The following is a 27791-nucleotide window of genomic DNA, read 5'->3' on the forward strand; positions in this document are numbered from 1 at the left end:
ATTCCCCTTTAACCAGGGATATGTAGGAAACCTTTGAAGCAAAGGTTCGGTTAAATCTTTTTCAAAAAATGCTTCACACGGAGTACTCAGATGGGCAAAAATCGCTCACTTTATCTTTGCACGAAAACCCTTTGTGTCTTCGGGCAAAGAGGGGAAGCTGTAAGCACGTGATTTTTGCCCTATGAGAGAATTACTCCCAAAAAATCCAAAATAATTTTTTTTCCTTTGTGTGCAATTTTAGAATTTTTGTGGCATTTTTTATAATTATTTGTATTTCTGTCTGTGCGTGTTTATTGGTTAAATTAATAAAAAATTACAAAAATATGTCGCATTTGCATTTAGTATTTATTTAAGTTTGTTTTACAAAATCATAAAAATAATGTACGTTGCATTTTTAGCATTTAACGTCTAAATTGTGTGAATTTTATAGTTAATTGCTATTTAAATGTGCGATAATTGTTATTTGGACAGATTTTTGAAGTTATAACAGATTTTGAATCAGGGCAGTAACAGTAGTTTTAGGGGTAATACGAGAATTAACCAATTGCAGATTATTTAATTATGGTGGGGGACACGACGTAATGATAAAAGCAAAAAGGAAAAGGTGGATAATGATGTCTTCTTTTCAAAAAGAGGGAACAAGGGGGCCCACTTTGATTACTTTTCAAAAAGAGGGAACATGAGGGCCCACTTTGACTACTTTTCGAAAGGAGTGAACACGGGGGGCCCACGTTGACTACTTTAACTAAAGTAAAAGTGTGGGTAATAATAAAAGTTAAAGGGTGCACATAGTGGAAGAAGATTGGGTCTTGCTTTGGGTATATAAGAGACTCATTTGACACTTAAAACGAGGAGATTTTTGGGGAGAATTTTGGGGGAGATAAAAATTTCAAAACTAAAGAGGAGAGAAGAACATACTTTTAATCTTGAGGAAGAGGATTCCTAAAATATCCGAATACTATTTCCGTGTATTCCTGAGTGTGATCTCTGCCTCCTGTTTGCTTCCGGGATTTTCAATTGGCTTGTTATTGCTTTATTGAGTGATTGCTGGAATTTCTGTTTGGTTTTCAAGTCTACTGCTGGGTTTTCTGACTGCTGGTTGTTTGTTGTTGCTGCGCTGTTTCTACTGCCGCTGATTCTCATCTTCATCTTCTCTTGTTTCCAATACCAGGTACACGACTGTAATACTAGCTATTGCAAGCTAATAATGTGGAAGCATGAATACATATGGAGAATGGAATTTTGAAGTTTTAATTTCGCTTTTTCTTTGTTCATTTTATTGATTGTATTTAGGCTATTTCATGTATTACTAAATAATAATTGGAATAATATAAAATAACATAAGTTAGTCTTTAGTGAATCGGCTTGGCAAAACGGGTTAATTCACTAGTTATGAAGGTTTTAAGATTATCAACAGTAGGTTAATCATGAATGGATAGCTAAAATTAGTTAAAGCCAAACAAGACTAGATAATGTTTAAGTTTAATAAACTTTCTAATAAGCTTTAGTAATTATGGTTAAATCTAGTTTCAAATGGTTATGAATAATTAATCCCAATAGTTTTTTTATATAACAATGCGAACTTCAATCTAGCTATATTTTATTTCTTTTGAATATTAGTTGTCGAATTTCTTATTTTATTTATAATTTCGAATTTTCTTTCTTTTTTTTAGTAAAATTCTTTCCATTAATATTTGTCTTAATCTAGCAATTAGTATGTTACGTTTTCATAAATTTTTTTTTGAAAGCTCCTAATTAATTAGGATTTTCTTTCTTTATTTTAGAGACTAAACTTAATAGAAAAAATGTAATCACTATAGGTTTATCCTTTTAAATAAAAATGAGATGAGCCTCGCCCAATAAAACGCACCAATTGCGGGACCCTCAATAAATGTTTAATTGAATACTTAGATTTCGAGATGGGCCGTTTAGCAAATTTCACGGCCTTCTCCAAAGTAATAAAGCATTAGATTCTTTAGGCACAATTTTAATAATACTACGTCCCTAAAATCGGGTGCGCATTTATGCGGCCCAAATCCAAATCTCAACGGAGTCAAAACGTGTCAACAACCATGGGTGCATTGATTGCGGTGTGGTTCGAAATGCATTTTTACGACGTTGCAATTCTAAAAAAAATAATAATAATGACAAAAGCGGTTAAGAGTTAAAATTTGCACATGAGCTCATAATTGTATAAAATCAGATAAACAAGCCGAATATGACAGTTGAGCGACCGTGCTAGAACCACGGAACTCGGGAATGCCTAACACCTTCTCCCGGGTTAATAGAATTCCTTATCCGGATTTCTGGTTCGCGGACTGTAATACAGAGTCATTCTTTTCCTCGATTCGGGATTAAATTGGTGACTTGGGACACCCTAAATCTCCCAAGTGGTGACTCTGAAATAAACAAACAAATCCCGTTTCGATTGTCCTTTAATTGGAAAAACTCCTTCACCCCTCGCGGGGGCGGAAAAACGAGGTGTGACAACAACTTCGGCTAAATTTTTCTCAATAAATAATAAAGTGTTATTAATTGTGGACACGTTCGCGTGGCACGATTTTGACACGTCGAACAAACAGGTACACGTACGTGTGACCAGTTTCCAGATAATTTTTAATTAAAAGCACATAGGTTCTAAAATGAGTAATTAGACGATTCTAATAAGCCAAGTATGATCAAAGCGACCCTGTTAAAACCACGGAACTTGGGAGTGCCTAGCACCTTTTCCTGGGTTAACAGAATTCCTTACCCGAATTTCTGTGTTCGCAGACTGTATAATAGAGTCAATCTTTCCTCGATTCGGTATTTGAACCAGTGACATAGGACACCATAAACTATCCCAAGTGGCGACTCAGATTATTTTAAATAAATAATCCCGTTTCAATTGTCACTTAAATTGGAAAAAACTCCCTTATACCTTCCGGGGTGTAGGTAAAAAGGAGGTGTGACAAAGAGTTGGCATTGGTGCCTCGAACCAGGAAACCAATCGAGGCCGCCAAGCTCTCTGAACTGGGGACCTCATCCCGTGGTGAGGGAACAGCAAATAAAGAGGCCAGCAAGGCCTCTGTGTCCTTGGAGGTTGAGATTGTTCCTCCTACTTCAACAAATGCACCTGAGGGGGAAAATGCGGAGACCCCCGAAGCTAATGAGAACGCCCCGAGTGAAGAGCTCGTCCGCGACAACAGGTCAATCCCTTTCTTTGCCAACTTATTCCGAGGGGGCAATTGAAGAAGCTAACACTCTACGTATGCCCGATCCAAGCAAGATCCTCGAGGAAGATCCCTTTCAGGGTTGCTTTGCTGGGGTTGAGGATTCTACTGACCTTAATTATGCATCCACTATCTTCGAAGAGGCTCAACATCTCCTCTCTCGGGTAAATATTTAATTTTATTATTGTAATTTTCTCTTTCTCTCTGTTCTTTTGACTGATATATCTTCATTTCACGTATAGTCCATCGTAAAGTTTAGAGCTGAGCTGAGCCAATGTGAGGCTGAGCTCAAGAAAGTTTCAGGAGAAGAGAAGGCCTTGAGGATGCTTTGTAGCCAAAAGGAAGAGGAGCTTAAGGACCTTCGGGCAGAATTGGCCAAAGCTCGAAAAAGCGAGTCCGAGATAGATGAGCAGCTAATTGTGATTTTAACATAGTATGGCCTTCTTGCTCCTACTTTGGAGGCTAACACTTCGATATCTCAGCTACAACAAAAGTTAGAGATGATTGGGCAGCTTCGAGCGAGGTTGATCAAGTTAAAGCTGATTTCCATCGATGGAAGGAGAGCATGGATCAGCTTGCTATCGATAATGAAGGTTGCGACTGATAAATCCATGGCTGTATACTTAAGGGACATTGGGACCATTTAAGCCGAGTTGAGGGAGGCCTCCGACCGGGAAAAATGGAACAATGATTTGGCCAAGTGTCAGGCCCGGAGGGAGACCCTCGAAGAAATCCATGCCTGACAGTTCGACCTTGCCGAAGAGATAGCCGAGGCAAAGGCTCGGGAAACTGATGCCAGGTTTCTTGTCTCCTCAAATGATGAGGATGTAGTGATTGGATCCGGGGACGGGTATGGTGAAGAGGATGTTCCCGAGGGAGAGGAGGGTCCCGAAGATAGAGCTCTCGAAGGTGCGGTTCTTTGGGCGCTCCCGGGGATATGAGCCCAAAAATAGATTAGGCTTTCTTTTTCTTTTCTGTGCAAGGGCCCCTTGCGGGCGTTGTAAATATGTTTTGTATAACTTCCCTTTTGAATATAAAGTATCTTTTTGTTCTATCCTTGACTTGTGTTGAATTTTATTTTACTTTCATTTGTGGTAGATTTCGATAGTTCAAATAATCAGCTAGAGTATCGGTTCAGACTCAAAACGTAATAAACCCTTAGGTTTTTATTTGATCAATATAATACCCCTTAGGGTTTTGTCCGAGCTAAATTTAAATCGATTTGATGTGGGCTCAGGATGTCAGAGTTCTCGAGTCTGAGTTGAGTGAGAACGGGATCTCGACTTCTATATGTTTTGGCCCTTAGGATTTTTTATGTTGGCCTTTAGGCTCTTATATATCGTCCCTTAGGCTCTTTAAGTTGGCCCTTAGGCTTTTAGACATTGGACTTTAGGCTCTTAAACTTGGGCCATTTTGGCCTTTAAAATGGCTATAATTTTTCCCTCTTTTTGGCTAAAATACTTAGTAAAATTTCTTGTATGTGTCACACCTCCTTTTTTGCGCGCCCCGCCCCGAGGGGTAAGATGCGCGGGTGGAGTTTTTCCAATTTAAGTGACAAGTATTCGAAATGGGATTATTTATTTAATTCAGAGTCGCCACTTGGGAAAGGTTTGGCTTTTGGTGTCCCAAGTCACCGGTTTATCTGGAATCCCAAATCGAGGAAATTTTTCGACTTTTCCAAATGAAGTCTGCGAACCAGAAATTCTAAGTAAGGAATTCTGTTGACCCGAGGGAAGGTGTTAGGCACCCTCGAATCCCGTGGTTCTAGCACGGTCGCTTAAATTGTTATAATGGCTAAATATCTGATTTAAATACATGTTGTGACTTATGTGCTTTTATTAAGTTTCAATCGCCTTTATTATTGTCATTTATTTTACAGAATTGCAACGTCGTGAAAATGCGTCTCGAACCACGTCACAATCAATGCACCCGTGATTGTCGACACATTTGGACTTCATTGAGATTTGGATTTGGGTCACATCAATGTGCACCCGAACTTAAGAATGTGATTTAATTAAACCGCGCCAACAGAGTCTAACGCGTTATTATCTTTGTAGAAGGCCATGAAATTTATTAAATGACCCATCCTGAATTCTAGATAATTATCAAGGTTATTTATTGAGGGCCCCGCGATTTACATCTCATTTGGCGAGGCTCGTCTCATTATTTTAGGAAGGAACATCCTAAAACGGTTACATTTCTGATGTGTTTATCTCTTAAAAATAGAAGAAAAGATGCGTGCTATTTTTAACTATGTGTTTGGCCCAAATCCGGATTTTAGCTAATCGTCCGATTAATTATTTACGGACTGAAGAAACATCGTACCTCATGAAAACATGCTTTGAATTTGATAAAAAGAAATGTATATGGGATTGATGAAATGCTACGACTGTTACAAGAGCTCCCTAACTTTAATTTATTCAGACAAGATTAATTAAAATCGCTTGTTTAGGAAATGCGACTGATGGTATTTGAAACTCATCCTGTAAACTGCTTCACGCAAACTGAAACTCGAGAGTTGAAACTGTATTATCTTTAGCTAGATCTAAACAATCATTTGCCCTTAAATATTCGAAACATGCTTAAGTAACGAGTTTGAGTTAACAATTGTATTAAAATGGCTACACATTTTCATGGATGGTATTTACATCTTATATACTACTAAATGAATAAAATGTCACAGTTTTCAGATTGGCATAAATTTTAATTAAGTACAACCTTACTAATGTGTCTCTATTAGGCTAATCAGACCAAGAAACTACAAATCTTAACAATATTAAAAGGCAATTCATAAGCAATACAACAGGTGCTTCTAACTTCTTCAGATCTTTCGATTCATGCTTTCATTGTTACATCAAATGCGAGTCTTAGTATGTACCTGGATATTGGATACAACAGAAGGAGCAAGGGGTCAGTAGGGCAATAGAAGCGATACCAAACAGCAGCAGTAACAGCAGGTACCAATAGAACAATTCCCAGTGCAAGATACAGTTAGAACCGACAAGAAATGGTTGACAGGTAGCAGCAAACAATGCAGTAGGAATAATACTCCAAGACAGACCAACCCAGGGGAAACGAACAATATGAATCAACTAATGAACTCAGCTGATACTTGGAAGAAAACAGAGTTGATTGAACAGGTTGAACAAGACTGGGAATCAGACAAACAAGACAGAAGTAATTTGCTGATTTTCTGCTTATCCCTTTCCCTATCTTCTTTCTTTTCAAGAATCCAATATCAGTCTGCAGTTTTGAACTTATACTTAAGTTATCAGAAAGAGACCTTTTCCAGTTTTTTTTTTGTTTTTCCCCAGAACTTCAATTCTCAGAATTTCAGTTTAGGCTCCCCCTCTGTCTCTCTATGTATGTCTGTGTGTGTATACTTCTCAGTGTGTATTTCAACTCTCTCTTTCAAAAATTCCTCACAGTCTGTCTATATTCTTTTCCCTTATAATTCTGTCTCCTCTCTATCTCCCCTCTGTCCCTGATGGTCTTCTATCCCCCCCTTTTATAAGCCTCAAACTCAAACCTTTATCAGCCTGTTGGATTAATCAAATAACCCCTCCCATGTGCTCCCTTTTTCAGTTCCACTTAGCTATTTAAGTATTAATCCCATGACATTCCCTTGGCAGGCTTTAACTTTTCATTTTATTATCTAAAAGCAAGTATGGGCATTAAAATATATCTGACAGCATATACTGTCAGATTGTTTAAACTTAAAAGCTTCTTAATGCAGAAAAACAGGCTGTGCACAAGGCACATGAGGTGCACCAATGCACATGTTGTGCCAAGTGCACATGCCCTCCATTTCAGAACTTTAGACAAAACAATCCTTCTTTCATTACTGATCAATTCAAACAAGCTATAAGTAAGCAAAAACTGGTTCTTAATGGGCTCAAAGCAAATGTTCATCAGAAGCAAATTGGTTTACTTTGTTCAGACAGTTGAAACTAATTGACGACACATGTCGACTCGACTATATTAGCATTAACATACACAATTGAAGCCAAAAATCAGACATTTAAAGTATGGGACACATGGTTTGAATTATACTGACTAAACAGAAATACCCTCGAGGAGTCAAACAATCAGTACACATTTGGAATACAACCCAATACATATGTCTTATCAGAATATGAGGGGTTCAAACAAACATAGTGGTTCAAACAAGGTGGACAAACGGAAGTTGGTAAAAATTCAAAAACACAAATTGACACAAAACATGAACAGACATTTAATCCCTCACATGGACCAAACAAATAAGGGAAGAAGGCAGACTCACCTCGAATCTTGAAAAATCGGAAACCTTGACTCGGACTTGGACAGACTTTCTTAAGGCTGAACGGACTTTAATCGAAGTGTTTCTCAGATGAGAAACACTTCGATTAAGGTCCCTTGGACCTTAATTTCTTTGGCTCGAACGGGTATGAACTAGTGACGAGGAACTACAAAGTTCCAAAACTCAGATCCGGGATTCATGTTTCCCTGGTTAGATTCGGACCAAACCAAGTATGGTTTGGTCACGAGGGGGGTCTGGGGAGTGTCTGGTGTGAAGCTGGGGTTGGTTGGTGTAAGCCGAGTTTTAACTCGAATCTTCAAATGAAGATTCGAGGACCTAGGGGATGATTCGAACTACATGGTTAGCAGATCCATGTTCAGGATGGCAAGGGGGTTCTAGGGTGTTAAGGGGAAGGTCACCGGCGTTCAGGCCGCCGGGTTTCTGGTGAAAGTGTGCAGGGGCGGCTAGGGTTTGAAGGGGATGGGTTTGGGTGAAGACGACGAGGCCGGGGTATTGGATAGGGGGGGTAGGGTAAGGATTTGGGCTTATATAGTTAGTGGGTGGGTCGATCTCAACCGTTAGATCAATCTAGATCTACGGTTTGGATCTGATGGTCTTAAGTGAAACGGTGTCGTTTCAAATGTTGAGGGTTTGGGTTTGGTCCGGGTGTAAACGGGTCGGGTTTGTTGATGGGTTATGGGGATTGATCTTGGCCGTTGATCACTATGAGATCAACGGCCCAGATCAGGCACGACTCAAACGACGTCGTTTGGACGTCCTGGGCATCAGGTGACCTGGGCTGGGCATGCCTGGGTCTTGGGCTGTTTGTTTGGGCCAATTTTGTTAAAATTGGCCCAAGTCCGGAAGGGGTCTTTTCTTTATTTATTTTTTTATTTTTTTTTTCTTTTCTTATTTATTTTAAAACAAAGCTAAGCCAAAAAAATCAAATTAAAATTAAATACACACTCAAATACAATTATTTGCACACATACTAAAATATTTCAAAACCGGTAAAGTCAAACCAAATAAAATCACGGACGAAAATGCCTATTCACGATTTTCTATTTAACGACCGAATTACGGTTTGAATTACGCAGGACACATATATATTTTTTGAATTTTATTTTAATAAAGTAAATAAATAAGAATGGGCCAAAATCACAAATAAATCCACAAGGTGCCGCACAGAAATCCGAAATTGTACAGCGGGGCCAATTATATATTTTTTTTATTTCTTTTTGGAGCGATTGTCGTGTGAAGCAAAAATCACGTGCTCACAGCTGCCCCTCTTTGTTCGGAAACACGAAGGGTTTTCGTGCAAAGATCAAGTGAGCGTGTATGAGCGATTTTTGCCTATAGACCACTCCGTATGAAGCATTTTTTGAAAGATCTGACCGAATCTTGCTTCAAAGATTTCCTACATATCCTGGGCTAAACAGGAATCAGGTCAATGTAGTTCGAGAAGTTTTGGTAGCTGGGGCTACCATGGGACTGCAATGCTTGCCGCTACTGCTGCTGCTGTTGTCACTGCTACGTCACTGACCGCCTTATTACAACCAAGCGAAAATTGGAAACTGAACTAACTACTTTTATGCATGTCAACTGCTAGTTACAAGATTCCTATCTATGATTCTTTTACGACTTGATCTTGGGTCTTAGCTGATTCTGCTTGTAGACTCTGATCTGAATCTTGATGCTTGCGAGTTGCGGCGACTTGTTTTTTAATCTCCGGGATACCGAATAAAATGTGACCGGCAGAGGTCAGGACCTTAGTCAAATGTTGGAGTCGATTTGCTTTCCCTTTACTCTGATATCTCGGGATATCTCTTTTTTGTCTTTTTCTTCTTTGATTCCGAACTGGGATTTATCTCGTGGGTCATTTCGATCCATGTGGCTCGAGGTCAGACCTGCGGGAGAAAAGAAACAAACAAACGAAATTTTCTGCCCCAGTTTCACTAGGAAAATTTCGTTACTTATTCACCAGGAAGTTCATAAAATTGATGAAAGAGGATATGCGTGCTCAGTTCAGGGTTGGAGCCCTAATATCGACTAGCTGGGGAAAGGTTCAGTGTAGGGTTTAAAACCCTTACGCCAAACAAAGGAAGAATTCAGTTTAGGGTTTAAAACCCTAATGCTGCCTAAAAGGAAAAAAGTTCAGTTTAGGGTTTAAAACCCTAATGCTGACTAAAAGGAAAATTCAGTTTAGGGTTTAAAACCCTAATGCTGATTGGCTGGAAAAGCTCAGTTTAGAGTTTAGAACTCTAATGCTGGCTGAAAGGAAAAAGTTCAGTTTAGGGTTTAAAACCCTAATGCTGACTGAAAGGAAAAAGTTCAGTTTAGGGTTTAAAACCCTAATGCTGACTAAAGGAAAATTCAGTTTAGGGTTTAAAACCCTAATGCTGATTGCATGGAAAAGCTCAGTTTAGAGTTTAAAACTCTAATGCTGGCTAAAAGGAAAAGGTTCAGTTTAGGGTTTAAAACCCTAATGCTGACTAAAGGAAAATTCAGTTTAGGGTTTAAAACCCTAATGCTGACTAAAGGAAAATTCAGTTTAGGGTTTAAAACCCTAATGCTGATTGCATGGAAAAGCTCAGTTTAGAGTTTAAAACTCTAATGCTGGCTAAAAGGAAAAGGTTCAGTTTAGGGTTTAAAACCCTAATGCTGACTAAAGGAAAATTCAGTTTAGGGTTTAAAACCCTAATGCTGACTAAAGGAAAATTCAGTTTAGGGTTTAAAACCCTAATGCTGACTAAAGGAAAATTCAGTTTAGGGTTTAAAACCCTAATGCTGATTGCATGGAAAAGCTCAGTTTAGAGTTTAAAACTCTAATGCTGGCTAAAAGGAAAAGGTTCAGTTTAGGGTTTAAAACCCTAATGCTGACTAAAGGAAAATTCAGTTTAGGGTTTAAAACCCTAATGCTGACTAAAGGAAAATTCAGTTTAGGGTTTAAAACCCTAATGCTGATTGCATGGAAAAGCTCAGTTTAGAGTTTAAAACTCTAATGCTGGCTAAAAGGAAAAGGTTCAGTTTAGGGTTTAAAACCCTAATGCTGACTAAAGGAAAATTCAGTTTAGGGTTTAAAACCCTAATGCTGACTAAAGGAAAATTCAGTTTAGGGTTTAAAACCCTAATGCTGACTAAAGGAAAATTCAGTTTAGGGTTTAAAACCCTAATGCTGATTGCATGGAAAAGCTCAGTTTAGAGTTTAAAACTCTAATGCTGGCTAAAAGGAAAAAGTTCAGTTTAGGGTTTAAAACCCTAATGCTGACTAAAGGAAAATTCAGTTTAGGGTTTAAAACCCTAATGCTGATTGGCTAGGGGCAAAGTTCGAGAATACTAAACGACCTCTCTTTTTTTTTTTTTTTTTTTTTGAATTTTCTTGTTTTAGTAGAAGATACAAGGGAGTTTCGTGGAAACTTACCTTTCGAGTGAATTCCTTATTGCCAAAATATTTCTTGTACCCATGTACCTTCTTCTTTGGGCGACACCTGCTCCTTGCACGGTTGTCTTGGATCATACCTGTTTCAACTTTTCAGCAAAGGACAATTGTTAGTTCGGAAATGACGGTCGGTTTGGTGACCTCGATCGTTCCCGGTTGCTTTGTTGCGTCTTCATTTCTGTTGTGAAGTCCCGCCATTGATTTGATTCATATGCCGAAACCCTTTAGACCGCTCAGGCTTGTATTTCCAGATTCTGTGATGATTTGCCTCGTAAGGCTCTCTTTTTTTGTGTCCCGTTTTGCTTGGAGGTTCTCAACGGGGATTTTATTGGAGGTATTTTGTGGGGATTTGTACAAAAGGGAAGCTTTGTGGGGAATATTTACAAAAGGACTTGCTGGGATGTGCTGAGGAGATTCCATTTTCTTTTTTTTTTTTTTTTTTTTTTTTATATTGAGGAGATTCTGTGGGAGATTGTACAAGACTCTGTTGGGATTTGTACAGGGGGAGACTCTGTGGGGATTTGTCCGAAGGTGGACTTGCTGGGGAAGATTTCAAGATTTCTCTCTTTTTCCTTTACTCCGGAACACCATCAAACGTCATGATTCATCATGCTTGGGTAATCATATCAACGAGATGAGGTGCTTTCCTTCATGAGACGGGATTCCGTGCAAACAAACCATGCCACCTACTCTTTCCGGTGCGTCCTGAACTCTGGGTTAAAATGCAAAAAGGGATTCGAAAAGAAACAAAGCAGGGGAAAACAAATCAGAAAAGGAATACCCTTTTCGGGACGAGAAAGACTTATCTGAGGAAGATAACGCTGGCTTTAAATGACATGACATGCCTTTTGGACTGGACGTCTGACCTTCTAAGAGCTTGCGTTTTCCTGAACCAGAACGGACCTGTGATTCCAAACTGGTGGCACTCTGCCGAGACTTTCTTGGGGTGGCGTCATTCTTTTCGGCCAACAGCGCCCTTTGCGGGTTTTCGCTGGCTGACCTCTCTCATTTCTCTTCCTGTCGTCGCTTGATAGCACTCTTTGCGAGTTTTTACTAAACAAGCTCTCTCATTTTGGTTTCTCTTCTCCCGTCGCCTCGTGGTGCCCGAAGGTTTTCACCGCCGAGACTCTCTCATTTTATTTCTCTCAACTCAGGGTGTGCTGGTTTCCTTTTGTGATGCTTATTGGTTTCCCACCATCTTTGGTAATTGATTTGAAGGCTTGTACCTGGTGAAAGAGAGGTAGCTGATACTAAACTTCTCAAGTGTCTGACATGCCCCGGTTTTCAATTTCAGGGTGAATGGGATTTTGTTGTTGGTGTGACTGAACCTCAGGGAGAGGCTGCCTACGTATCCTTTCGGAATCAAGTCAAACGTAGTTCAGGCCTCAATCAATGTTTTTTTTTTTTTTTTTTTTTTTTTTTTTTTTTGCTATATATAACGGCTCAAAAGGTGGTAGCGAGAATGGGGTAGTGTTTGGGGAGTAGTGGGGAATAAACACCTTCGCCCTTTTCAACGTGTCAGGACCACTTGGAGTATGATCTAGACGTAGTACCTCTTGACTGCATCTGCATTCACCGCTGTGTCAGGGTCATTTCCTTCGATATCACCTAAATACAATGCTCCTCTTGGCAATATTTTCCTTACGATGTATGGGCCTTTCCAATTTGGGGCAAACTTTCCTTTTGCTTCTTCATGATGCGGCAGAATACGCCTCAGTACCAATTGTCCTACTTCGAAATTCCGGGGGCGGACTTTCTTGTTGTAGGCGCGGGCCATCCTTCGCTGGTATAACTGTCCATGACAAACTGCGGCCATCCGCTTTTCATCAATCAACGTCAATTGCTCCAGTCGAGTCTTAACCCACTCGCTGTCCTCGATTTCTGCTTCGACAATGATTCGAAGTGAAGGAATCTCTACCTCTGCCGGTATTACGGCCTCGGTTCCATAAACCAAAAGATAAGGAGTCGCTCCCACCGATGTGCGCACCGTAGTGCGATACCCCAATAACGCAAAAGGTAACTGCTCATGCCACTGTCGGGAACTTTGTATTGTTTTCCTCAAAATCTTCTTGATGTTTTTATTTGCAGCTTCTACAGCACCATTGGCTTTTGGCCGATAAGGAGTGGAATTCCTGTGTGTTATCTTGAATTGCTCGCACACATCTCCCATCAAGTGACTGTTCAAGTTTGCTGCATTATCTGTAATGATAGTCGCAGGAATACCGAAGCGACAGATAAGATTTGAGTGTACAAAATCCACTACAGCTTTCTTGGTGACCGACTTGAGAGTGACAGCCTCTACCCACTTTGTGAAGTAATCGATGGCAACCAGTATAAACCTGTGTCCATTCGAAGCCTTTGGTTCAATTGGTCCAATGACGTCCATGCCCCAAGCGACAAATGGCCAAGGTGCGGACATGGGATGCAGTTCTGTGGGAGGTGCATGAATCAAATTACCGTGCACCTGACACTGATGACACTTCCGGACAAAGCTAAAGCAATCCTTTTCCATGGTCATCCAGTAATAACCTGCTCTAAGGATCTTCTTCGCTAAGACATACCCGTTCATGTGAGGTCCACACACACCTGCGTGTACTTCGTGCATGATCTTTCTCGCTTCCTCGATATCGACACATCTTAAGAGATTGAGGTCCGGAGTCCTCTTATATAACAATTCACTGCTCAAAAAGAAACCGCTTGCATGTCGCCTAATGGTCCTCTTTTGATCTCCAGTTGCATGCTCGGGGTATTCTTGTGTCTTCAAGAATTTCTTGATGTCATGGTACCAAGGCTGCGTATTTGATCCCGCCTCGATTACACTGCAGTAACCGTGTCTTTCCTTGATTTGGATTTCCAAAGGATCGACGTGGGCGTCGCCCGGGTAGGGTAGCATAGAAGCCAGAGTAGCAAGTGCATCTGCCAGTTCATTGTGACACCTCGGGATATACCTGAATTCTATTGAGGTAAAGCGCTTGCTGAGGTCCTCCACATGTTGTCGGTATGGGATAAGTTTGACATCCCGAGTTTCCCATTCGCCTTGAACTTGCCGGATGATCAGGTCAGAATCTCCCATAATCAATAAGTCTTTGACATCCTGATCGATTGCCATATGTATGCCCATAATGCAGGCTTCATATTCAGCTGTATTATTTGTGCAGAAGAAACGAAGTCTAGCTGTGGCGGGATAATGCTGACCGGTAGGTGAGATCAAAATTGCCCCAATCCCTATACCCTTGGCATTCACGGCTCCGTCAAAGAACATCTTCCAAACATGAGCTTCCTCTGAGATCACTTCTACGGTGTTTACCTCTTCATCTGGAAAATAGGTATCCAATGGCTGGTATTCCTCATCGACCGGGTTTTCGGCCAAATGATCTGCTAACGCCTGGGCTTTCATTGCCGTGCGAGTGACATAAACTATGTCGAACTCCGTAAGCAAGATTTGCCATTTAGCCAGTCTCCCAGTAGGCATTGGTTTCTGAAATATATATTTCAAGGGATCCAACCTGCTTATGAGGAATGTAGTGTGGGCTTGGAGATAATGCCTCAGCTTTTGAGCAACCCATGTGAGAGCGCAGCATGTCTTCTCCAACAGAGTGTATTTGGCCTCGTAGCTGGTGAATTTCTTGCTCAGGTAGTAGATCGCCTGTTCCCTTTTCCCGGTCACATCGTGTTGTCCCAGGACGCAGCCAAAGGAGTTCTCCAAGACTGTCAGATACAAGAAAAGTGGCCTCCCTGGTTCGGGAGGGACCAAGACTGGGGGATTCGAAAGGTACTCTTTGACTTTATCAAAGGCTTCTTGACACTCCGTTGTCCACTTAATCGCCGCATCTTTTCTTAACAACTTGAATATGGGTTCACACGTGCTCGTCAGCTGGGCAATAAACCGACTGATGTAGTTCAGCCTGCCCAAAAGACTCATCACGTCTTTCTTCGTTCTTGGGGGAGGTAGATCTTTGATAGATTTTATCTTAGTCGGATCTAGCTCGATACCTCTCCTGCTTACGATGAAACCCAAAAGTTTACCTGACGGAACTCCGAAAGCGCATTTGGCTGGATTTAGCTTCAAGTCATACTTCCTTAGCCTCTCGAAGAATTTCCTCAAGTCTTGGATGTGGTTATCCTGCGTCCTGGACTTGACTATAACATCGTCCACGTACACCTCTATTTCCTGATGCATCATGTCATGGAAAATGGCGGTCATGGCCCTCATGTAAGTAGCCCCAGCATTCTTTAAACCAAATGGCATGACCCGATAACAGTAGGTGCCCCAAGGCGTGGTGAAGGCAGTTTTCTCGGCATCCTCTTCATCCATCAATACCTGATGATACCCAGCGTAACAATCTACGAAAGACTGTATCTCGTGCTTGGCGCAATTGTCAACGAGGATGTGGATGTTGGGCAGCGGGAAATTATCTTTAGGACTTGCTCTGTTCAGATCTCGGTAATCTACACATACTCGAGTTTTCCCGTCCTTTTTCGGTACTGGAACCACATTCGCCAACCATGTTGTATATTGGACTACCCGGATCACTCCTGTTTTCAGTTGCTTGGTGATCTCCTCTTTAATTTTGTCACTGACCTCGGTTTTGAACTTTCGTTGCTTTTGTTGAACCGGAGGACAATCAGGATGAATCGGCAATTTGTGAACCACTAGATCGACACCTAGTCCCGGCATGTCATCATATGACCAAGCAAACACGTCTTTAAATTCAAGAAGAAGTTGAATTATCGCCTCTCGCGTTTTCTTGTCCGTGTGAATGCTTATCTTGGTCTCCCGGATTTCTTCCGGGGTTCCTAAATTTACCGGTTCAGTGTCATTCAGATTTGGCTTAGGTTTATTCTCGAAATATTCCAACTCTCGGTTTATCTCCCTAAAAGCCTCTTCCGCATCATATTCTGGTTCTGGATTCATTAATTCGCAGTTAAATAGCTCATTGTGATCCGGGCGTGAAGTCCGCAAGCATGTCATATTTAAAGCCGCATTATTAGGACTGAAAAGGAAGATAAGAGGAAAAGTAATAAAATCAGAACGAAAGAAAGAAATGAAGATTTTTTTTTCATTTTCTTTGGAAAATTGGAAGACAACAACGTTTACAACTAGGAATTCAAAACAACAAATGAAAAGAAGAAAACGTTCAAGTTATGTCCCGGAGATAACTTGTGATACAAGAAAGGTGGCAGGACAGGTCTACCCGGACTTCCGTCTAGTTGGGAATGGCGTGATCTCCCAGTTTTGGAGCTTGGCGTTTGGCCCCATGTATATCATCTCAGCAGTGCTCGTGCCTTCGCCTGGTTGAACCATGTGGACCTCGTAGAGCATTTCCCTCATTGCCCCACATATTTCCTCGATTTCCTCAACTGTGAAGACCTCATCTTCTTCTTCTTCAGTGTACCCTGGCCTGACAAAAGTCGCATGTAAATCCGGCAGTGGTTGAGGCAACTTCCAGCCCTCATTTCTCCTTTTCTTTGCCCATTTTTCGTCTGCTGGAGTAGGTTTGAAACCTAGTCCAAAAGGTTTCTTGATGACTGGTAAAGTAATGGGTTCCGTCATTCCCTGAAGGGTTCGTCCAAGCCCCTTCCCTGGCCTAAATCCGTGTCGGATCATCTCTTTGGCCACCATAACCGAAGCGTTAGACAAGAAAGGCTGGGGGCAAGGTACTCCCTCTTCGTGCTGCTCTGCCAATACCACCTCGAAAGCTTGATAGACCGTATGCTCACTCCCTTCTCTTGGTTCAAGATACGGGATAGATGGGTCCCGATAAATGGCATGTTCATCTTCTCCATGGACCACGATCTCTTGGTCTTCATACTCGAACTTCACCATCTGGTGAAGAGTAGAAGGCACGGCTCCTGCCGCATGGATCCAAGGCCTGCCAAGGAGGAAATTGTAAGATGTGTCCATGTCGATCACTTGGAAAGTGACTCGAGATTCGACTGGCCCTATGACCAGCAACAGGTCTATTTCTCCCATGGTGTCTCTCTTGATACCATCGAAAGCTCTCACGCAGACGTTGTTGGGTCGGATTCTTCCGGTCTCAATTTCCATTCTTTGCAGCGTGGAGAGCGGGCAGATGTCAACACCTGATCCCCCATCCAGCATCACCCGCTTGACATAGTAGTCCTCACATTTGACTGTTAAATGCAATGCCTTGTTGTGTGCTGCTCCTTCCGGGGGTAGATCGTTCTTGCTGAAGGAGATTTGGTTGACGGCGAAGAATCTTTCTGTCATCCGCTCTAGTTGCTCCACCGAGGTTTCGACCGGTACGTATGCTTCATTCAGGGTTTTCAGCAGGATCTTTTGATGCTCGGTTGACTTCATTAATAGTGACAGCATGGACACTTGCTCAGGGTGCTTGCGCAGCTGGTCTATCACCTCATAATCCGGCATCTTCATCTGCTTGAAGAACACTTCCGCTTCTTCAACACTCACAGGCTCCTTTGGAGGGAAGCGCCTTTGTGTGGCGTTGTTCAGTTCTTGGGTATTTGAGTACCCTCCAACGAAAGTATTTTCTGGAAGTTCTTCCCTGACCTCCTTACCTTTATACGTTACCAAAGTCTTTTGATAATTCCACGGCACTGTGGACGGGTTGGTCATTGGCTTTTGTGGCACGCGTCCGATAACCACTGGCTCATTCAGCCGAGGTGGTTGAATCGTCCCCCGGACCACATAGGCCCCTTTTGGCACATACATAGGTTTTGTCTTTTTGATCCCGAAGTTCTGCGTCTTCTTGGCTTGACCTCGTGGTATGTAAAGAACTCCACCCTTTGCTGGTACTACTTTCTTCTCCACCTTCTTTTCGGGCTTGCTTTCTGCAGCCTTGGCCTCCTCCCCCCTTTCTGATTTCTGGTCTGTTTCAGGCCTCCTCGCTGTGTCGACAATGGCAATTATGGCTTTCAAGGCAGGGTCGAACTCTTTGTCTTCACAAATCATGCCGATCAGCGGCCCATTATTGTGAGCGGGCAATGGATTGTTAGTTACATTTGGGATCTCTTCGTCCCTTAGCACTATCTTCCCCTGCTCTATCAAGTTTTCGACCACTCTTTTCAATGACCAGCAGTCGTTTGTATCATGTCCTTCGGCCCCTGAATGATAGGCGCATCTGACTCCGGCTTTGTAAGAAGGAGATGTCGGGTTTTGCCTCGTTTGGGGAATTGGTTGCAAGAAACCCAACTGGACTAGCTTAGGGAACAATGTGGAGTATTGTTCACCGATGGGCGTAAAAGTCCGCCGTCGAGGTGGCTCCTGGGGGCGGTAGTTATTCTGCGGGGGTTGTGGGTTATAGTGGTTGCGGTAAGGAAGCTGATTTCTGGGAGGTGGAACTGGGCCTCGGTTGGCTTGTTGTGGTGAATGGTTATAAGGCTGGGCATTCATGACCATATAAGGTTGATGAGCATATGCCACATTTGAGTGGGGGTAGTAGTGTTGTGGGGCCCTTTCCGAAAAATGGGGCCTGGGATGACGATACTCCCTTGCTTCAGAGGCTGCCATAGCCGTTTCTTCCTTCTTCTTCCCCCTTGTCGTCCCTCCAGACCCGCTTTGGACGGCCTGGGAGGTTGCCCTTATGGCTGCTTGACTCAATATCCGACCCGTTTTCAGCCCATTCTCTACCATCTCTCCTATCTTGATTGCTTCCGCGAATGGCTTACCCATGGCTGACATCATGTTTTGGAAATAGTCAGACTCTTGAGCCTGGAGAAAGGTAGTGACCATTTCCACTTCATCCATGGGAGGCTTCACTCTCGACGCCTGTTCACGCCACTTAATAGCATACTCTCTAAAGCTTTCCGAAGGCTTCTTCTTCAGATTCGACAGAGAGTTTCGGTCTGGCGCAATGTCGATGTTATACTGGAATTGCTTTACAAAATCTCTGGCGAGATCATCCCATATATGCCATCGGGACATTTCCTGATCCATATACCATTCCGAAGCTATCCCTACTAAGCTTTCCCCAAAATACGCCATTAGCAGTTCTTCTTTTCCGCCGGCTCCCCGCAATTGGTTGCAGTATTTCTTAAGATGTGCAATGGGGTCACCGTGCCCATCGTATTTCTCGAACTTGGGGGTCTTGAAACCCGTCGGCAGGTGCACGTGAGGGAACATGCACAGGTCGGTGTAAGAGACGCTCTTTTGCCCGCTCAAACCTTGCATATTCTTCAAACTTTGTTCAAGGCTTCTCATTCTCTTAGCAATCTCATTTTGTTCTGCAATCCTGGGGTTCTGATCCTGTCCCGGTGCGAGTTCGCACTGAGGCGGTAGAGGATTATTGTTGGTAGCGAACCTGGTTGGTTCCATTGAGAACGATGGTGCTTGGAATGTAAAAGAGGATGAGTCAAAGCTTGGCTTGTATGTGGCAGGCTGTGCCGTAGCTGGGCAAGGCGATGCAGTAAAGATGTTCATGCTTGCATCAGTGGCCGACATTCGGGGATGAGGCTCAGAAGGTGATCCGGCGGAGAGAACGGAGTTAGCTGGGTACCCGAATGGGGTAGCAGGGTAATTTATGGGGACATTAGAAGTCCCACCTGACCTGGAGAATAATTCAGGGAATCCGGGGACGACACTTGGCGGCTCTTTCCCATTGTTCCAATCATCCAGCATTTCCAACATGCGGAGCCGTAGGATTCTATTTTCTTCTGCAGTTGCGGATTCAGGCGTGAGGACGGTTGAGATTGAGCTCTCCTCAGAGACGGGGACTGTTTGCAATGGAATTTCCGAAGACATTTCCACACTTCCTTTTGACCTGGTGAAGTAGGTGTGAGTACTGTTTCTGGTCCTAACAATAGGTAGTTGAACACCTCTCCTTGACCTCGTGAAGTATGAGTGCGAGGCCAGACTTTCACCAAACCAACCGTCTTTTCAAAAACCCTGGAAACATGCTCAATGACAAGCGCACGGTTAATTTGCAGCAAATAACAGATAGTTAATCTCACGTTGGGCATGATGCACCTATACAGTTAAGTGGATTACTATATGTCTGCTACGAGAGCATGCGTCATTCCGGTATTTTCCTCTTATTTCCCCCCTTTTTTTCTTTTATTTTATTTTCATTTATTTTTCTTTTATATTTTTTTTTTGTAGCAAAATAAAATGTGATCGGATCCGATGAGGATTGCCTACGTATCACGATACTCACGTGAATCAGATCATTACGTAGTTCGAAAAACACGAATGAACGTGAAAGAAGCAAACTCTTTATTATTGAAGCAGTCTATTACAAACTACATTTTGCAAAAGAAAAAGCAAACTTTGGAAATAAACCTAGACTCAAAAATAGACTAAAAATCACCCTGATGAAAAAAAACAGGCAGAAGATGCTAAGATACAGATTTGACCTATGAATGCATTATGGTTTTAAAAATTGGTTTCCGCGGGGCGTCGTTCGGCCTCGCCGCGGTCCTAGGCGTGAGATCCCTCTCAAGTTGCTCTAGCTCGTGCATAGTCCGCTTGACATAACCCATTACTGCCGAGAGGACGGTAGCGCTGGACATGTTCTCACATTGTAGGCATCGTCTGGTGATGGCATGGGCAATGGCCTTGATCCTATCTCTGGTTTGCTTCTTCTCTACGAGCAGGCGTTTTGTCTGATCGCTGCATATCTTGAAAACTTGAGCATCTTGTACATGCTGATGCTTCAGTCGTCGTACTTCCAACTTCATCTGGGCTATTGAGTCATACCAGTATCTGCTCTCAATTTGGAAATCCTTGGCCTGATTAGCTGCCTTGATCTCAAGTGCAGCCATCTCTCTCTTTATCTTAGCAACAGTCTTCTCATGGTCGCTTTCCAATCGATTCAGGTACCTGCGATGCTTATCCGTTCTTGTATCCCACTGTGCTTTGAGCTCTGCTATGATGTTTTCAGATTTCTCCAAACCATCTCGCCATTCCCTGATTTCACCTTTTAGCCCTTTTATCAGCTGCTCGTCCGATCGACGCCTTGGTTGTCTATCTGCATCCAACCTTATCTGTTTGATCTGGGCTCTGAGCATTTCATTTTCTTGAATCAACCTGTTCCGCTCTCCCAGATCGGTAGCAACTTGCACGTTGTGTTCATATTTCAATTTTTCCACTTGTTGCTTTAACCTGCTGATTTCGGTGCAATAGCCTCTTTCTTTTGCTAACCAATCCCACTGCTTTTGTGATGATTCGGTAAAATTCCGGATGTGGGGTCTCTTAGCTGGCCTTTCATGCTCGAGTTCCCTTCTGTACCATGCAAGGTAACCTGGCGCCGTTTCTCCTTTGGCTTGATCCCGCACGCAAGTATCTGATTTCAAATATTGACCCTCATTCCAGATTTGGCGAATCTTTGCTTCTGGGAACTGCCCGTTAGGACTTATCTCAATTGCTTGAGTGCTTAGATCTTCCTCATGAGGTACTGTCTGGCATTTTCCGAACTGTCTTAAAACTCGGCCGGGTGCGTAAGGTTGAATGCTCTTAAGCCCCATCAGCAAGAAATGAGTTTTAGCCGCTGACATATATAAGACCTCATCAACGGGCAACCATCCCAACTTCCATTGTATTTGGCTGGCAGTAAGAGCTTGAAAGAACGAGGTCCAAGCCAGGACTCCTTCGGGCAAACTGATCTCTTTGGCTCTCGCGTAAGATTCTTCTATGCGGGTCTTTTCCGGGGAACCATGGCTCAAAATCTCGGAATGATGGCAAAGGTGCTCGGTCATCCATATCTGCAGGAGCAAGTTACAACCTTCGAAGAAATTTCCCCCAGCTTTACAAGCTGTGAGAGCTCGAAAGATGTCGGATACCACCATAGGCGCGAGAGTACTGTCACTTTGCGTGAGTAAAGTGCTGACGACCCCCGATATCTTCAAATCAATGTTTCCATCTTTCCTGGGAAATACCAGAAGACCCAGAAACGTTATCATGAACGCCACCCGTCTGTGCTCGTCCCACTTCTGACGAACTCCTTTGCTGCACAGTTTGTTGATTGGATTATTGAATCCCCCCTCGTGACCGTATCTATCATATATGAAGCATGGAGTACAGAATCCGGCTGCTAGATCCGGGTTGTGGACTGTTCTAGGTATTTTCAATGAATCCAGGAACCGATGTACCGTGACGACTCTTGGGGCGACCAAGTATTTTTCCCTCAGCGGAAGTTCAGTATTCCCGATGTATCCGGCCATTTCTTCTAAAGTTGGGGTGAGCTCAAAATCAGAGAAATGGAAAACATTGTGCGCCGGGTCCCAATAGGTAACCAAAGCTCTTATGATATCTCCCCGAGGCTGGATTTCCAACAGACCCACAAGACCTTTCAGATTTTTCTTAACCTCATTTTGCCCTTCAACACCTAGATCATTCCACCATAGCCGTAACTTGATAGGGATTTTGGTCATTATTGAAAAATGTTCATTTTGCATCGTGCTCATCCTGCACATTTATTAAGGTGATTTTAACAAAAATGACTGACTCAAAAATTTTTTACAGAGGGGACCAAGCTTTGAACACGGCCTTTAAGCACTCCGGGGAAGAAGATTTTAAGGCTGTGTGGGTCTAAAAATGCTAAGGAAAACCCAAAAGTGGCTATTTATGCAAAGTCAGCCTTCCGGCGTCCCTTTTCGGGAACATTCGGCTATTCATGTCAAAACAGCATCACCTGACTTATTTATGACTCTTTAAAAATTTGAAACATATATTTTTTGATTTTGGCTATTTTAGCAAAATGGGGGTTGAACCCGACGAGGGTTGCCTACGTATCTCACATCCGGTGAGAATCAAACCGGCGTAGTTCGGGGTGTCGTAACATAGGGAAAAAAATCGAATAAACCTAGAAATCAGGAATGCGTATTTTTTTTTTTGCATTTTTTTTTGAAAAGAGATAAAGATTAAAGAAACTATATATTTATATTTTTTTTTTATATATTATTATTATATTTTTTTTTAAGGAAAATTTGGACTATTAGTCTGAATTCATAAAAGGGGTATTACGAAAGAAACAACTCATTTTTTTGAATTATGAATTTTCGATTTTTTTTTTACCCTTAAAATATCTTAAAATAAATACCCCCTTTTTTTTTATCTTTGAAAGTGATAAAAGAAAATTTTATATTTTATTTTTTTAATGACTCTCAATAAACAAGACAGTTTTTTTTTAGGAAAATTTCGGCAAGGTTTTGACACTTCTTGGACATTGGTTTTATTTTCCAAAATTAAGTAATTATCTCCCCTACGCTGCTATTTTCCCTTTTTTTTTTTTTAGGAACCGGTCGACATGCGGAATCGAAGCAAATAAATGCACAACACAGATAGGAATGCAGCATGATGGTCTTTTCCATTTCAGGTTGCCTGTCCTAGACGGACCCAACCCCTGTGTTGAGTCCCCCTAAGTCAAATGCAATGTGATGCAAATAAGCGTTCCTACTAGGGATCCGGCATGAAGTTTCGTTATACTAGGTTTAAACCTTGGTATTTGTTCTAGACTGTGTACCCGAGCGGACAACTCGAGTCGAGGAGGGGGCTACGTACCGGGGACCCGCGAGATCGTCCGGCTTTGTAACTTGTCCGACCTCTTTCTTATTTCAGGTATTGACACTAACAGAATAGGGAGTCTCGACCAGCGAGCTTCTCCCCGGAGGTAAGAAAAGAAGGGTTTCGGCACAGTTTATATACAGTTCAGATAATATCAAAAGCGGTAAAAGACAACATTTAGCACTTTTATGCAAAACATGTAATAAAGATCAGATAATAAGCCAGATATAACAATTATTCTAAGCTCGAATTCTTGAACCCTGAACCAGTGGTTCTGGGTTCATCCCCAGCAGAGTCGCCAGAGCTGTCACACCTCCTTTTTTGCGCGCCCCGCCCCGAGGGGTAAGATGCGCGGGTGGAGTTTTTCCAATTTAAGTGACAATATTCGAAATGGGATTATTTATTTAATTCAGAGTCGCCACTTGGGAAAGGTTTGGCTTTTGGTGTCCCAAGTCACCGGTTTATCTTGAATCCCAAATCGAGGAAATTTTTCGACTTTTCCAAATGAAGTCTGCGAACCAGAAATTCTAAGTAAGGAATTCTGTTGACCCGAGGGAAGGTGTTAGGCACCCTCGAATCCCGTGGTTCTAGCACGGTCGCTTAAATTGTTATAATGGCTAAATATCTGATTTAAATACATGTTGTGACTTATGTGCTTTTATTAAGTTTCAATCGCCTTTATTATTGTCATTTATTTTACAGAATTGCAACGTCGTGAAAATGCGTCTCGAACCACGTCACAATCAATGCACCCGTGATTGTCGACACATTTGGACTTCATTGAGATTTGGATTTGGGTCACATCAATGTGCACCCGAACTTAAGAATGTGATTTAATTAAACCGCGCCAACAGAGTCTAACGCGTTATTATCTTTGTAGAAGGCCATGAAATTTATTAAATGACCCATCCTGAATTCTAGATAATTATCAAGGTTATTTATTGAGGGCCCCGCGATTTACATCTCATTTGGCGAGGCTCGTCTCATTATTTTAGAAGGAACATCCTAAAACGGTTACATTTCTGATGTGTTTATCTCTTAAAAATAGAAGAAAAGATGCGTGCTATTTTTAACTATGTGTTTGGCCCAAATCCGGATTTTAGCTAATCGTCCGATTAATTATTTACGGACTGAAGAAACATCGTACCTCATGAAAACATGCTTTGAATTTGATAAAAAGAAATGTATATGGGATTGATGAAATGCTACGACTGTTACAAGAGCTCCCTAACTTTAATTTATTCAGACAAGATTAATTAAAATCGCTTGTTTAGGAAATGCGACTGATGGTATTTGAAACTCATCCTGTAAACTGCTTCACGCAAACTGAAACTCGAGAGTTGAAACTGTATTATCTTTAGCTAGATCTAAACAATCATTTGCCCTTAAATATTCGAAACATGCTTAAGTAACGAGTTTGAGTTAACAATTGTATTAAAATGGCTACACATTTTCATGGATGGTATTTACATCTTATATACTACTAAATGAATAAAATGTCACAGTTTTCAGATTGGCATAAATTTTAATTAAGTACAACCTTACTAATGTGTCTCTATTAGGCTAATCAGACCAAGAAACTACAAATCTTAACAATATTAAAAGGCAATTCATAAGCAATACAACAGGTGCTTCTAACTTCTTCAGATCTTTCGATTCATGCTTTCATTGTTACATCAAATGCGAGTCTTAGTATGTACCTGGATATTGGATACAACAGAAGGAGCAAGGGGTCAGTAGGGCAATAGAAGCGATACCAAACAGCAGCAGTAACAGTAGGTACCAATAGAACAATTCCCAGTGCAAGATACAGTTAGAACCGACAAGAAATGGTTGACAGGTAGCAGCAAACAATGCAGTAGGAATAATACTCCAAGACAGACCAACCCAGGGGAAACGAACAATATGAATCAACTAATGAACTCAGCTGATACTTGGAAGAAAACAGAGTTGATTGAACAGGTTGAACAAGACTGGGAATCAGACAAACAAGACAGAAGTAATTTGCTGATTTTCTGCTTATCCCTTTCCCTATCTTCTTTCTTTTCAAGAATCCAATATCAGTCTGCAGTTTTGAACTTATACTTAAGTTATCAGAAAGAGACCTTTTCCAGTTTTTTTTTTGTTTTTCCCCAGAACTTCAATTCTCAGAATTTCAGTTTAGGCTCCCCCTCTGTCTCTCTATGTATGTCTGTGTGTGTATACTTCTCAGTGTGTATTTCAACTCTCTCTTTCAAAAATTCCTCACAGTCTGTCTATATTCTTTTCCCTTATAATTCTGTCTCCTCTCTATCTCCCCTCTGTCCCTGATGGTCTTCTATCCCCCCCTTTTATAAGCCTCAAACTCAAACCTTTATCAGCCTGTTGGATTAATCAAATAACCCCTCCCATGTGCTCCCTTTTTCAGTTCCACTTAGCTATTTAAGTATTAATCCCATGACATTCCCTTGGCAGGCTTTAACTTTTCATTTTATTATCTAAAAGCAAGTATGGGCATTAAAATATATCTGACAGCATATACTGTCAGATTGTTTAAACTTAAAAGCTTCTTAATGCAGAAAAACAGGCTGTGCACAAGGCACATGAGGTGCACCAATGCACATGTTGTGCCAAGTGCACATGCCCTCCATTTCAGAACTTTAGACAAAACAATCCTTCTTTCATTACTGATCAATTCAAACAAGCTATAAGTAAGCAAAAACTGGTTCTTAATGGGCTCAAAGCAAATGTTCATCAGAAGCAAATTGGTTTACTTTGTTCAGACAGTTGAAACTAATTGACGACACATGTCGACTCGACTATATTAGCATTAACATACACAATTGAAGCCAAAAATCAGACATTTAAAGTATGGGACACATGGTTTGAATTATACTGACTAAACAGAAATACCCTCGAGGAGTCAAACAATCAGTACACATTTGGAATACAACCCAATACATATGTCTTATCAGAATATGAGGGGTTCAAACAAACATAGTGGTTCAAACAAGGTGGACAAACGGAAGTTGGTAAAAATTCAAAAACACAAATTGACACAAAACATGAACAGACATTTAATCCCTCACATGGACCAAACAAATAAGGGAAGAAGGCAGACTCACCTCGAATCTTGAAAAATCGGAAACCTTGACTCGGACTTGGACAGACTTTCTTAAGGCTGAACGGACTTTAATCGAAGTGTTTCTCAGATGAGAAACACTTCGATTAAGGTCCCTTGGACCTTAATTTCTTTGGCTCGAACGGGTATGAACTAGTGACGAGGAACTACAAAGTTCCAAAACTCAGATCCGGGATTCATGTTTCCCTGGTTAGATTCGGACCAAACCAAGTATGGTTTGGTCACGAGGGGGGTCTGGGGAGTGTCTGGTGTGAAGCTGGGGTTGGTTGGTGTAAGCCGAGTTTTAACTCGAATCTTCAAATGAAGATTCGAGGACCTAGGGGATGATTCGAACTACATGGTTAGCAGATCCATGTTCAGGATGGCAAGGGGGTTCTAGGGTGTTAAGGGGAAGGTCACCGGCGTTCAGGCCGCCGGGTTTCTGGTGAAAGTGTGCAGGGGCGGCTAGGGTTTGAAGGGGATGGGTTTGGGTGAAGACGACGAGGCCGGGGTATTGGATAGGGGGGGTAGGGTAAGGATTTGGGCTTATATAGTTAGTGGGTGGGTCGATCTCAACCGTTAGATCAATCTAGATCTACGGTTTGGATCTGATGGTCTTAAGTGAAACGGTGTCGTTTCAAATGTTGAGGGTTTGGGTTTGGTCCGGGTGTAAACGGGTCGGGTTTGTTGATGGGTTATGGGGATTGATCTTGGCCGTTGATCACTCTGAGATCAACGGCCCAGATCAGGCACGACTCAAACGACGTCGTTTGGACGTCCTGGGCATCAGGTGACCTGGGCTGGGCAGGCCTGGGTCTTGGGCTGTTTGTTTGGGCCAATTTTGTTAAAATTGGCCCAAGTCCGGAAGGGGTCTTTTCTTTATTTTTTTTTTATTTTTTTTTTCTTTTCTTATTTATTTTAAAACAAAGCTAAGCCAAAAAAATCAAATTAAAATTAAATACACACTCAAATACAATTATTTGCACACATACTAAAATATTTCAAAACCGGTAAAGTCAAACCAAATAAAATCACGGACGAAAATGCCTATTCACGATTTTCTATTTAACGACCGAATTACGGTTTGAATTACGCAGGACACATATATATTTTTTGAATTTTATTTTAATAAAGTAAATAAATAAGAATGGGCCAAAATCACAAATAAATCCACAAGGTGCCGCACAGAAATCCGAAATTGTACAGCGGGGCCAATTATATATTTTTTTATTTCTTTTTGGAGCGATTGTCGTGTGAAGCAAAAATCACGTGCTCACAGC

Source organism: Nicotiana sylvestris, chromosome 12, assembly GCF_000393655.2.
Source record: "Nicotiana sylvestris chromosome 12, ASM39365v2, whole genome shotgun sequence".
NCBI classification, from domain to species: Eukaryota; Viridiplantae; Streptophyta; class Magnoliopsida; order Solanales; family Solanaceae; genus Nicotiana; species Nicotiana sylvestris.